Source organism: Mustela putorius, unplaced genomic scaffold (genome assembly GCF_011764305.1).
Source record: "Mustela putorius furo isolate JIRA1106 unplaced genomic scaffold, ASM1176430v1.1 tig00000056_pilon_pilon_pilon, whole genome shotgun sequence".
NCBI lineage: Eukaryota > Metazoa > Chordata > Mammalia > Carnivora > Mustelidae > Mustela > Mustela putorius.
This window is the reverse complement of record NW_025421263.1, coordinates 1,767,110-1,780,355: the sequence shown is the minus strand read 5'-3', so window position 1 is coordinate 1,780,355 and position 13,246 is coordinate 1,767,110.

Below are 13,246 nucleotides of genomic sequence, written 5' to 3'. Positions count from 1 at the left end.
GAGACGTTACCTAATGATAAAAGGATCAATCCACCGTGGTGATATAGCAATTCAAAATATGTGTGCACCAAAAAAAGCTGCAAAATATGTGAAGAAAAAAATAACAAAAACAAAAGTAGAAATACATAAATCCATAATGGTAGCTGTAGATTTCAATAACCTGCTCTCCACAATTGACAGAACAATTGGACAAAAAATCAGCAAGGGTATGGAAATTTAACAACATATACAAGGTGCACCATATCTTGGTTAATAAAGCAAACCACAACAAATGTAAAATAATAGAAATAATAAATAACTTATTCTCTAACTACAATGAATTCAAACTAGAAATTAATAACATTCTTTGGTCTCAGTCACAGAAACAAGATAACAAAGGGGACATCATTATTTGGAAAGTCTTGCAATAAGACACACACATTGTGCTGCCACTTGACTCTAAGATCTACCACCTTCAGAAGTCAACTGTGGCAAGCAGAGAGAAATTATAACTGGAGTGCCAAGTCTAAAAATGAAGATGATGGGGTAAGATAACCATAAACTCACCTCATCCCATAGATACAACTAGATAGCATTGGCATCAGATCAAACAACCCAGAAAAGGACCCAAAGACTGTCCAAACAAATGCAACTAAATATAAAGAAGTCACATCAAAGAGAATAGGAAGGGCAAGGACTCATTGGGAACACAAACTCCATAAGTCTGACCACCAGAGAGGAGACATGGGCACAGAGAGGGGCAAGAAACAAGCACACCAAGGAGCCCACAAGGGAAAGAGAAATACCCATAGTACTTGGCTTGGAAAATCAGAGGGATTGAATTTCATGAGTTCCTACAGCCAGCAGGAATTAAAGCCTGGAACTTTTTTCTTTTTTCTTTAAGATTTTGTTTATTTATTTATTTGAGAGAGAACACACAAGCAGGGAGGAAAAGAACAGGGAGAGAGAGAAGCAGATTCCCCACTGAGCAGGGAGCAAGGAGCCCAATGCAAGGCTTGATCCCAGGACCCTAAGAGCCTAAGGCAGATGCTTAACCAAACGAGCCATCCAGGTGACCCAAAGCCTAGAACTTTAAAAATCAGTGGGCTTGGCTCTGAGAGAGTTTGGTGGGAAACAGGAAGCTGGACCCTTGCCCTTAAAGAAATAGCACAGGAAACAGCTTGTGGAGATACAGTTTGAAAGCAGCAGCTTTAAAGGTACCTGGGCCTTATAGGAGTTAGTGACTAATCTCGGAGTTCACTGAGGACTTCTCCAGGAACAATGGTAGGCACTATTTCCCTCTCCCACCCCTCATCATAAACACACAGCCACCTGTGAAAACCAGCACAGCACTGGCACTTATACCGCACTTGCTTACACCATGCCCTGCCCCCTCCAGCCAGATCTGCCTCAGTCCTGGTGATGCAGATCCCCTCCCCTAGAAGACCAACACAAACCTTGCCAACACTGCAACTCCCAACCTCCTCACAGGGCATGTGCACCTTGTTAAAATTGCACCCAACTATCACACACTTTGTGGAATAGCCCCAACCAGCCCAGATCTCCACAATGGCTGTGAAGGAGAACCAGTACCACGTAGATAAAAGTGCAAGTCCCACCCACTACTTTCAAGAGCAAGAGATATAGCCTACCTTCCTAACACAGAGGAAAAACAGAGAGCTAAGCAAAATGAGGGGATAGGAATATGTCCCAAATGAAAAAACAGAACAAAATCACAGCAGAAGATCTAAGCAAATAGTATCATAGAGATACTCACTGGACTTCAGAAAAGAGTGGAGGACATCATTGAAACCCTAAACAAAGACTTTAAAAAATAACACATCAGATATTAAGAACTCAATAAATGAAACTAAAAATACACTTGGTGGAATATACCAGGCTGGAAGAAGCAGAGAATGAATTAATGAACTAGGACACAGAGTAATGAAAGTAATCAAGTTAAATAAACGAGAGAAGAAAGAATTATGCAAGATAAACAGACTGAGAGAACTCATTGACTCCATCAAGCATGAAAACATTTGCATTGTAAAGATCCCAGAAGGAGAAGAGAGAGAAAAGGGGACAGAAAGTTTACTTTAAGAAATAATAGCTGAAAATGTTCCTAATCTACAGAAGAAAACAGATATCCAGACCCAGAAAGCATAAAGATCCCCCCAAAAATTCAACCCAAGGAGGTCCACATCAAGACATACAGTAATTAAAATGGCAAAAAGTACCAATAAAGAAAAAAAAAAAGCAGCAAGAGAAAAGAAGACATTTGCATACAAGGGTAAACACTGTAAAACTATCAGTAGATTTTTCAGAAGAAACTTTGCAGGCCAGAAGGTTGTGGCACTATATAATTGGAGTACTAAAAGGGAAAAATCTATAGCCAAGAATATTCTATCTAGCAAGGATATCATTCAGAATAGAGAGATAAAGTTTCTCATACAAACAAAAACTAAAGGAGTTCATGAACACTAAATCGACCCTACAAGAAATATTAAAGGGGACACTGAGTGGAAAGGAAAAACTGTAAGGGAGAATATGAAAAGTAAAAGACACAAAAGCAGTAAAAAATAAATATTTATGTAAAAATCAGCCAAGAGATTCACAAAATAAAAGGATGTAAAATAGGGGGGAGGAGTCAAGATGGCGGAGAAGTAGCAGCCTGAGACTACTTCAGCTAGCCGGAGATCACCTAGAAAGCTTATCTAAAGATTGCAAACACCTGAAAATCCATCGGCAGATAGAAGAGAAGAAGAACAGCAATTCTGGAAACAGAAAAACAACCACTTTCTGAAAGGTAGGACCCGCGGAGAAGTGAATCCAAAGCGACGGGAAGATAGACCCCGGGGGGAGGGGCCGGCTCCCGGCAAGCGGCGGAGCAACCGCGCACAAAATCAGGACTTTTAAAAGTCTATTCCGCTGAGGGACATCGCTCCAGAGGCTACCCGGGGCAAAGCCCACACAGGGTCAGCGTGACCTCAGGTCCCACAGGGTCACAGAAGGATCGGGGGTGTCTGAGTGTCGCAGAGCTTGCAGGTATTGGAACGGGAAAGCCGGCTACAGAGACAGAGCCGACAGTAAGCTCGCAGCTCGGGGTGACCTTGAACCAGTCGCAGGCTCGGTGAGCTCGGAGCGCGGCCGGAGGTCAGGCAGACGGGAGTAACTGGGCGTGGTTCTCTGAGCGCGCACTGAGGAGTGCGGCCCTGGGCTCTCTGGCTCCTCTGGGCCGGAGACCAGGAGGCCGCCATTTGTATTCCCGTCCTCCGGAACTCTACGGAAAGTGCTCAGGGAAGAAAAGCTCCTGAAAGCAAACCCAAGCGGATTACTCACCCCAGCCCCGGGTGCAATTCCGCCTGGGGCAAAAACACTTGAGAATCACTACACCAGGCCCCTCCCCCAGAAGATCAACAAGAAATCCAGCCGAGACCAAGTTCACCTACCAAAGAGTGCGGTTTCAATACCAAGGAGAACAGCAGAATTCTAGAGGAGGAGAAAGCAAAGCACAGAACTCATGGCTTTTTCCCTGTGATTTTTTTTAGTCTTGCGGTTAATTTAATTTTTTTCTTTTTCATTTTTTGTTTTTTTTCTCGCCTTCGGGTAAAATTTTTTTTTAACTGTTACCTTTTTCTTTTTTAACGATTTTTTACTAGTTTATCTAATATATATATTTTTCTTTTTTATATTTTTCTTAGGTGTTTTCTTTTTTTTTTCTTTTTTATTTTTTTTTTCTTTCTTCCTTTTTGAACCTCTTTTTATCCCCTTTCTCCCCCCTCACGATTTGGGATCTCTTCTAATTTAGTTAAAGCATATTTTCCTGGGGTTGTTGCCACCCTTTTAGTATTTTACTTGCCCCTTCATATACCTTTCTCAGGACAAAATGACAAGATGGAAAAATTCAACACAAAAAAAAGAACAAGAGGCAGTACCGAAGGCTAGGGACCTAACCAATACAGACATTGGTAATATGTCAGATCTAGAGTTCAGAATGACAATTCTCAAGGTTCTAGCCGGGCTCGAAAAAGGCATGGAAGATATGAGAGAAACCCTCTCAAGAGATATAAAAGCCCTTTCTGGAGAAATAAAAGAACTAAAATCTAACCAAAAAAGCTATAAATGAGGTGCAATCAAAAATGGAGGCTCTCACTGCTAGGATAAATGAGGCAGAAGAAAGAATTAGTGATATAGAAGACCAAATGACAGAGAATAACGAAGCTGAGCAAAAGAGGGACAAAAGCTACTGGACCACGAGGGGAGAATTCGAGAGATAAGTGACACCATAAGACGAAACAACATTAGAATAATTGGGATTCCAGAAGAAGAAGAGAGAGAGACGGGAGCAGAAGGTATACTAGAGAGAATTATTGGGGAGAATGTACCCAATGTGGCAAAGGGAACGAGCATCAAAATTCAGGAGGTTCAGAGAACGCCCCTCAAAATCAATTAGAATAGGCCCACACCCCATCACCTAATAGTAAAATTTACAAGTCTCAGTGACAAAGAGAAAATCCTGAAAGCATCCCGGGAAAAGAAGTCTGTAACATACAATGGTAAAAATATTAGATTGGCAGTTGACTTATCCACAGAGACCTGGCAGGCCAGAAAGAGCTGGCATGATATTTTCAGAGCACTAAATGAGAAAAACATGCAGCCCAGAATACTATATCCAGCTAGGCTATCATTGAAAATAGAAGGAGAGATTAAAAGCTTCCAGGACAAACAAAAACTGAAAGAATTTGCAAACACCAAACCAGCTCTACAGGAAATCTTGAAAGGGGTCCTCTAAGCAAAGAGAGAGCCAACAAGTGGTAGATCAGAAAGGAACAGAGACCATATACAGTAACAGTCACCTTACAGGCAATACAATGGCACTAAATTCATATCTCTCAATAGTTACCCTGAATGTTAATGGGCTAAATGCCCCTGTCAAAAGACACAGGGTATCAGAATGGATAAAAAAACAAAACCCATCTATATGTTGCCTCCAAGAAACTCATTTTAAGCCCGAAGACACCTCCAGATTTAAAGTGAGGGGGTGGAAAAGAATTTACCATGCTAATGGACATCAGAAGAAAGCAGGAGTGGCAATCCTTATATCATATCAATTAGATTTTAAGCCAAAGACTATAATAAGAGATGAGGAAGAACACCATATCATATTCAAAGGGTCTGTCCAACAAAAAGCTCTAAAATTTTTAAATATCTATGCCCCTAACATGGGAGCAGCAAACTACATAAACCAATTAATAAAAAAATCAAAGAAACACAATGACAATAATACAATAATAGGAGGGGACATTAACACTCCCCTCACTGAAATGGACAGATCAGCCAAGCAGAAGATCAACAAAGAAATAAAGGTCTTAAACGACACACTGGACCAGATGGACATCACAGATATATTCAGAACATTCATCCCAAAGCAACAGAATACACATTCTTCTCTAGTGCACATGGAACATTCTCCAGAACAGATCACATCCTGAGTAATAAATCAGGTCTCAACCAGTATCAAAAGATGGGGATCATTCCCTGCATATTTTCAGACCACAATGCTCTGAAGCTAGAACTCAATCACAAGAGGAAATTTGGAGAGAATCCAAACACATGGAGACTAAACAGCATCCTTCTAAAGAATGAATGGGTCAACCAGGAAATTTAAGAAGAATTGAAAAAATTCATGGAGACAAAGGAAAATGAAAACACAACAGTTCAAAATCTGTGGGACACAGCAAAGGCATCCTAAGAGGAAAATATATAGCAATACAAGCCTTTCTCAAAAAATAAGAAATGTCTCAAATACACAACCTAACCCTACACCTAAAGGAGCTGGGGAAAGAACAAGAAATAAACCCTAAGCCCAGCAGGAGAAGAGAAATAATAAAGTTCAGAGCAGAAATCAATGAAATAGAAACAAACAGACAAAAAAAAAACACAATAGAACAAATCAATAAAGCTAGGAGTTGGTTGTTTGAAAGAATTAATAAGAATGATAAACCCCAGTCCACAGTTATCAAAAAGAAAAGAGAAAGGAACAAAATAAATAGAATCATGAGTGAAAGAGGAGAGATCACAACCAACACCAAAGGAATACAAACTATTATGAGAACATACTATGAGCAACTCCATGCCAACAAATTTGACAATCTGAAAGAAATGGATGCATTCCTAGAGTCATATAAACTACCACAACTGAACCAGGAAGAAATAGAAAACTTGAACAGACCCATAACCAGTAAGGAGATTGAAGCCATCATTAAAAATCTCCCAGCAAACAAAAGCCCAGGGCCAAATGACTTCCCAGGGGAATTCCACCAAACATTTAAAGAAGAATTAATTCCTATTTTCCTGAAACTGTTCCAAAAAATAGAAATGGAAGGGGAACTTCGAAACTCATTTTATGAGGCCAGCATTACTCTGATCACAGAACCAGGCAAGGATCCCATCCCAAAAGAGAATTAGAGACCAATATCCTAGATGAACACAGATGCGAACATTGTTACCAAAATACTAGCCAATAGGATCCAATATTACATGAAAAAGGATTATTCACCATGACCAAGTGAGATTTATTTCAGGGCTGCAAGGTTGGTTCAACATCCACAAATCAATTGATGTGATACAATACATTAATAAAAGAAAGAACAAGAACCATATGATACTCTCAATAGATGCTGAAAGCATTTGACAAAGTACAGCATCCTGTCCTGATCAAATCTTCAAAGTGTAGGGATAGAGGGCACATACCTCAACATTATCAAAGACATCTATGAAAAACCCACCACAAATATCATTCTCAATGGAAAAAAACTGAGAGCATTTTTGCTAAGGTCAGGAACATTATCACCACTGCTATTCAACCTAGTACTAGAAGTCCTAGCCTCAGCAATCAGAAAATGAAAAGAAATTAAAGGCATCCAAATAGGGACGCCTGGGTGGCTCAGTTGGTTAAGCAGCTGCCTTCAGCTCGGGTCATGATCCCAGTGTCCTGGGATCGAGTCCCACATCGGGCTCCTTGCTCGGCAGGGAGCCTGCTTCTCCCTCTGCCTCTGCCTCTGCCTCTGCCTGCCATTCTGCCTGCCTGTGCTCGCTCTCTCCCTCTCTTTCTCTCTGATAAATAAATAAAATCTTTTAAAAAAAAAAAGGCATCCAAATAGGCAAAGAAGGAGTCAAACTCTCACTCTTTGCAGATGATATGATACTTTATGTGGAAAACCCAAAGGACTCCACTCCAAAACTGCTAGAACTCATACAAGAATTCAGTAAAGTGTCAGGATATAAAATCAATGCACAGAAATCAGTTGCATTTCTATATACCAACAACAAGACAGAAGAAAGAGAAATTAAGAAGTTGATCCCATTTACAATTGCACCCAAAACCATGAGATACCTAGGAATAAACCTAACCAAAGAGGCAAATAATCTGTACTCAGAAAACTATAAAGTACTTGCGAAAGAAATTGAGGAAGACACAAAGAAATGGAAAAATATTCCATGCTCCTGGATTGGAAGAACAAATATTGTGAAAATGTCTATGCTACCTAAGGTAATCTACACATTTAATGCAATCCCAATCAAAATCCCATCCTTCCCCCCCCCCAAAAAAATGGAACAAATAATCCTAAAATTTCTATGGAACCAGAAAGGACCTCGAATAGCCAAAGGAATATTGAAAAAGAAAGCCAAGGTTGGCAGTATCACAATTCCAGACTTCAATCTCTATTACAAAGCTGTCATCATCAAGACAGTATGGCACTTGCATAAAAACAGACACATAGATCAATGGAAAAGAACAGAGTGCCCAGAAATAGACCCTCAATTCTATGGTCAACTAATCTTCAACAAAGCAGGAAAGAATGTCCGATGGAAAAAAGACAGTCTCTTCAACAAATGGTGTTGGGAAAATTGGACAGCCACATGCAGAAGAATGAAACTGGACCATTTCCTTACACCACACATGAAAACAGACTCAAAATGGATGAAGGACCTCAATGTGAGGAAAGAATCCATCAAAATCCTGGAGGAGAACAGGGGCAGCAACCTCCTCAACGTCAGCCACAGCAATTTCTTCCTAGGAACATCACCAAAGGCAAGGGAAGCAAGGGCAAAAATGAACTTTTGGGATTTCATCAAGATCAAAGCTTTTGCACAACAAAGGAAACAGTTAACAAAACCAAAAGAAAACAGAGAATGGGAGAAGATATTCACAAATGACATATCAGATAAAGGGCTAGTATCCAAAATCTATAAAGAGCTTAGCAAACTCAACACCCAAAGAACAAATAATCCAATCAAGAAATGGGCAGAAGACATGAACAGACATTTCTGCAAAGAAAACATCCAGATGGCCAACAGACACATGAAAAAGTGCTCCACATCACTCGGCTTCAGCAAAATACAAATCAAAAGCACAATGAGATACCACCTCACACCAGTCAGAATGGCTAAAATTAACAAGTTAGGAAATGACAGATGCTGGTGAGGATGCAGAGAAAGGGGGACCCTCCCACACTGTTGGTGGGAATGCAAGCTAGTGAAACCACTCTGGAAAACAGCATGGATGTCCCTCAAAAAGCTGAAAATAGAGCCACCCTATGACCCAGCAATTGCACTACTGAGTATTTACCCTAAAGATACAAACATAGTGATCCAAAGGGCATGTACACCTGAATGTTTATAGCAGCAATGTCCACAATAGCCAAACTATGGAAAGAACCTCGATGTCCATGAACAGATGAGTGGATAAAAAAGAAGTGGTGTGTATATATATACAATGGAATACTATGCAGCCATCAAAAGAAATGAAATCTTGTTATTTGCGACGACATGGATGGATCTAGAGGGTATTATGCTCAGCGAAATAAGTCAATCAGAGAAAGACAACTCTCATATGATCTCCCTGATATGAGGAAGTGGAGATGCAAATTGGGGAGTTTGGGAGGTTTGGGGGGTAGGAAAAAAATGAATGAAATAAGATGGAATCAGGAGGGAGACAAACCATAAGAGACTCTTAATCTCTCAGAACAAGCTGAATGTTGCTGCTGGGAAGGGGGTTGGGAGAGGGTGGTGGGTTTATGGACATTGGGGGGTGTTGGGGTCCATTATCAAAGGAACAAGACCAAGACAAAGTGAAAGTTATGCAAAGCTTTTTCTATGCCAAGCATTAGAAGTTAGACTGATTGGCCAGGGGAATGAGACTGAGTCAAAGTGAAAGTTATGGAAAGCTTTATTCTATGTCAAGCATTAGAAGTCAGACTGACCGCCCAGGGCCACCTCTGAAGAAAGTGACCCCATCCCAATCTCACAGGCTGGTTTTATAGGGCATAACCGCAGACCTCAAGGTATGTAGCTTCTATTGTTAAGGCGTTTACTCCCAGAATCGATACCCAGAACTGATACCAGGAACTGCTGGGGCGTTTAATCCTGGAATGAAGTCCATGGATGTAAACAACAATATGGCTACCTATGCAATATGGAGTCACTCTGGCTAAGCAGGCCCTAATAGTTAAACAGGTTTTAACATTAAATTGGCCATAACGGGGGTGTGTGTGCTGTGATGAGTGCTGTGAAATGTGTAAACCTGGCAGTACACAGACTTGTACCCCTGGGGCTAAAAATACATTATATGTTTATAAAAAAAAAATTAAAAAAAAAAACTTGATCAATATACTATTTATGGGATACTCATTTTAGACATAAAGACACCTCCAAATTGAAAGTGAGGGGTTGGAGAACAATTTATCTCTTGTCTAGACAACAATGGAAAAAGGCAACAAAAGAAAGCTGTAGTAACCATCCTTATATCAGATAAACTAAATTTTTAAAAAATATTTTATTTATTTGACACAGAGAGAGAGATTACAAGTGGACAGAGAGGCAGACAGAGAGAGAGGGGAAAGCAGGATCCCCACTGCACAGAAAGGCTAATTGGTGTTCTATCCCAGGACCCTGAGATCATGACCTGAGCTGAAGGCAGAGCCTTAACCCACTGAGCCACCCAGCGCCTCAGATAAACTAAATTTTAAGTCAACGACTGTAATAAGAGATGAGGAAGGACACTATCTCATAATAAAAGGGTCTATCCAGTAACAAGTAAGAAGATCTAACAATTGTAAATATTTATGCACCTTCCTTTGGGAAAAACAAAATATATAAACCAATTATTAACAAAATTAAAGAAATTCATTGATAATAATACAATAGTAATAGGGGACTTTAACTCCCCACTTACAACAATAGGCAGATGATCTAAGCAAAAGATCAACAAGGACACAACAGCTTTGAGTGACACAATGGACCAGACAGACTTAACAGATATATTCAGAGCATATTTGGAAGAACCACAAATACATCAGGCTAAAAAACAACCTACTAAAAAAAGGAATAGGTATCAGGATAGTAAAACAGAATTTTAAAAAATACATGGAAGAAAATTAAATGAAATCACAACAGTTCAGAACCTTTGGGATGCAGAAAAGGCAGTCCTAAGAGGGAAGCAAATAGCAACATAGGCCTTCCTCAAGAACCAAGGGAAATATCAAATACACAACCTAGCCTTACACCTAAAGGAGCTGAGAAAAGAATAGCAAATAAAACCTAAACCCAGCAGAGGAAAAAAATAATAAATATTAGGGTACAAATAAATGATATAGAAAATTTTAAAAAACACACACTAGAACAGATCAATGAATCTAGGAGTTGGTTCACTGAAAGAATTAATAAAGTCAATAACCAAAAATCACCAAACTGTAGAAAGAGCCAAGAAGCTCTTCAACAGATGAATAAGAAGATCTAGTCCATATATACAATGGAGTATTATGTTTCGATCAGAAAAGATGAATACCCAACTTTTGTGTCAACATGGACAGGAGTGGAGATTATGTTGAGTGAAATAAGTCAAGCAGAGAGAGTCAATTATCATATGTTTTCACTTACTTGTGGAGCATAAAGAATAACACGGAGGACATTGGGTGAAGGAGAGAAGAAAGGAGTTGGGGGGAATCCGAGGGGGAGACAAACCGTGAGAGACTGCAGATGCTGAGAAACAAACTGAGGGTTTTGGAGGAAGGGACATGCAGATGGGTGAGCCTGGTGGTGGGTATTAAGGAGAGCATTATTGCACGGAGCACTGGGTGTGGTGCATAAACAATGAATCTTGGAACACTGAAAAAAATTAAATTTAATTTAAAAATGAAATAACATAAAAATAAACAACAACAAAAGTAAGGTCAATAATCCCTTAGCTAGACATCAAAAGGAAAAGAGAAAGGAACCAAATCAATAAAATAATGAACGAAAGAGAAGAAGTCACAACTAACAATACAATTATAAAAACATACTATGACAATTATATGCCAACAAATTAAGCAATCTGGAAGAAATGGATGCATTCCTAGAAACACACTAACTACCAAAACTGAAACAGGAAGAAATAGAAAACCTGATCAGACCCACAACAAGCAACAAAATTGAATCAATAATCCAAAATCTCCCAACAAACAAGACTTGAGGGTCAGATGGCTTCCCAGTGGAATTCTTCCACATATTTAAAGAAGAATTAATATGTAGAATCAATACCTCTTCTTCTGAAGCTGTTTCAAAAAATAGAAGTGGAAGAAAAACTTCCAAACTCATTCTGTGTAGCCAAAATAACCAAAATTACCTTGACCCCAAAACCAAAGACCACACCAAAAAGGAGAATTACATACCAATATCCTTGATTAAAGTGGATGCAAAAAGCCTCACCAAGATACTAGCTAATAGAATCCAACAACACTTCAAAATGATTATTCACCATAGCCAAGTGGGATTTATTCCTGGGCTCCAGAGGTGGTTCAACATTCACAAATCAATCAATGTGTTACACATTAATAAAAGAAAGGACGAGAACCATATGAACCTCTCAATAGATGCAGCAAAAGCATTTAACAAAGCACAGCATCCTTTTTGATTAAACTCTCCATAGTGTAGGGGTAGAAGGAACATACCTCAATATCATAAAAGCCATATAGGAAAAACGCACAGCAAATATCATCCTCAATGGGGAAAAACTGAGAGCTTTTCCCCTAAGGTCAGGAATTTGATAGGGATGTCCACTCTCACCACTTTTGTTCAACATAGTATTAAAAGTCCTAGCAACACCAATCAAACAACAAAAAGAAGTAAAAAGCATTTAAATAGGCAAAGAAGTCAAACTCTCAGTCTTCACAGACACCTTGACACTATGTAGAAAACCCAAAAGATTCCACCCAAAAATTGCTAGAACTGAAACAGGAATTCAACAAAGTCACAGGATATAATGCACAGTAGTCAGTTGCACTTCTATACATTAACAATGAGGCAGAAAAAAGAGAAACCAAGGAATCAATCCCACTTACAATTGCACCAAAAACCATAAGATACCTAGGAATAAACCTAACCAATGAGGTAAGAGATCTGTATTCTGAAATCTATAGAATGCTCATGAAAGAAACTGAGGCAGACACAAAGAAATGGAAAAATATTCCATGCTCATGGATTGCAAAAACAAGTATTGTTAAAATGTCTATGCTACCCAAAGCAACATACATATTCAATGCAGTCCCTATCCTTATGCCATCAGCATTTCATTTATGCTGAAGAAAACAATCCTAAAATTTGTATGGAACCAAAAAAGATACAAAGAACAGCCAACGGAATGTTGAAAAAGAAAAGCAAAGCTTATCGTTTCACAATTCCAGACTTCAAGCTGTATTACAAAGCTGTCATCTTCAAGACAGTATGGCGCTGGTACAAAAACAGACACATAGATCAGTGGAGCAGAGGACAGAACTTAGAGATGGACCCCCAACTCTACAGTCAACTAATCTTCAACAAGGCCAGAAAGAATATCCAATGAAAAAAGACAGTCTTTTCAACAAATTGGACAGCCACATGCAGAAGAATGAAACTTGACCACTTTTCACACCATAAACAAAAATAAACTCAACTGCAATGAAAGACATAACTGTAAGACAGGAATACATCAAAATCATAGAGAATGCAGTTAACAACTTTTTTTTGCCTCAGTCACAGCAACTTCTTGCTAGACACATCATTCCAAAGGCAAGAAAAACATGGCAAAAATGAACTATCAGGACTTCATCAAGATAAGGTTTTTGCATAGCAAAATAAAGTCAACAAAACCAAAATAAAACTAACAGAATGGAAGAAGATATTTGCAAATGACATCAATAAAAACTTAGTATCCAAAATCTATAAAGAGCTTATCAAACTCAACATC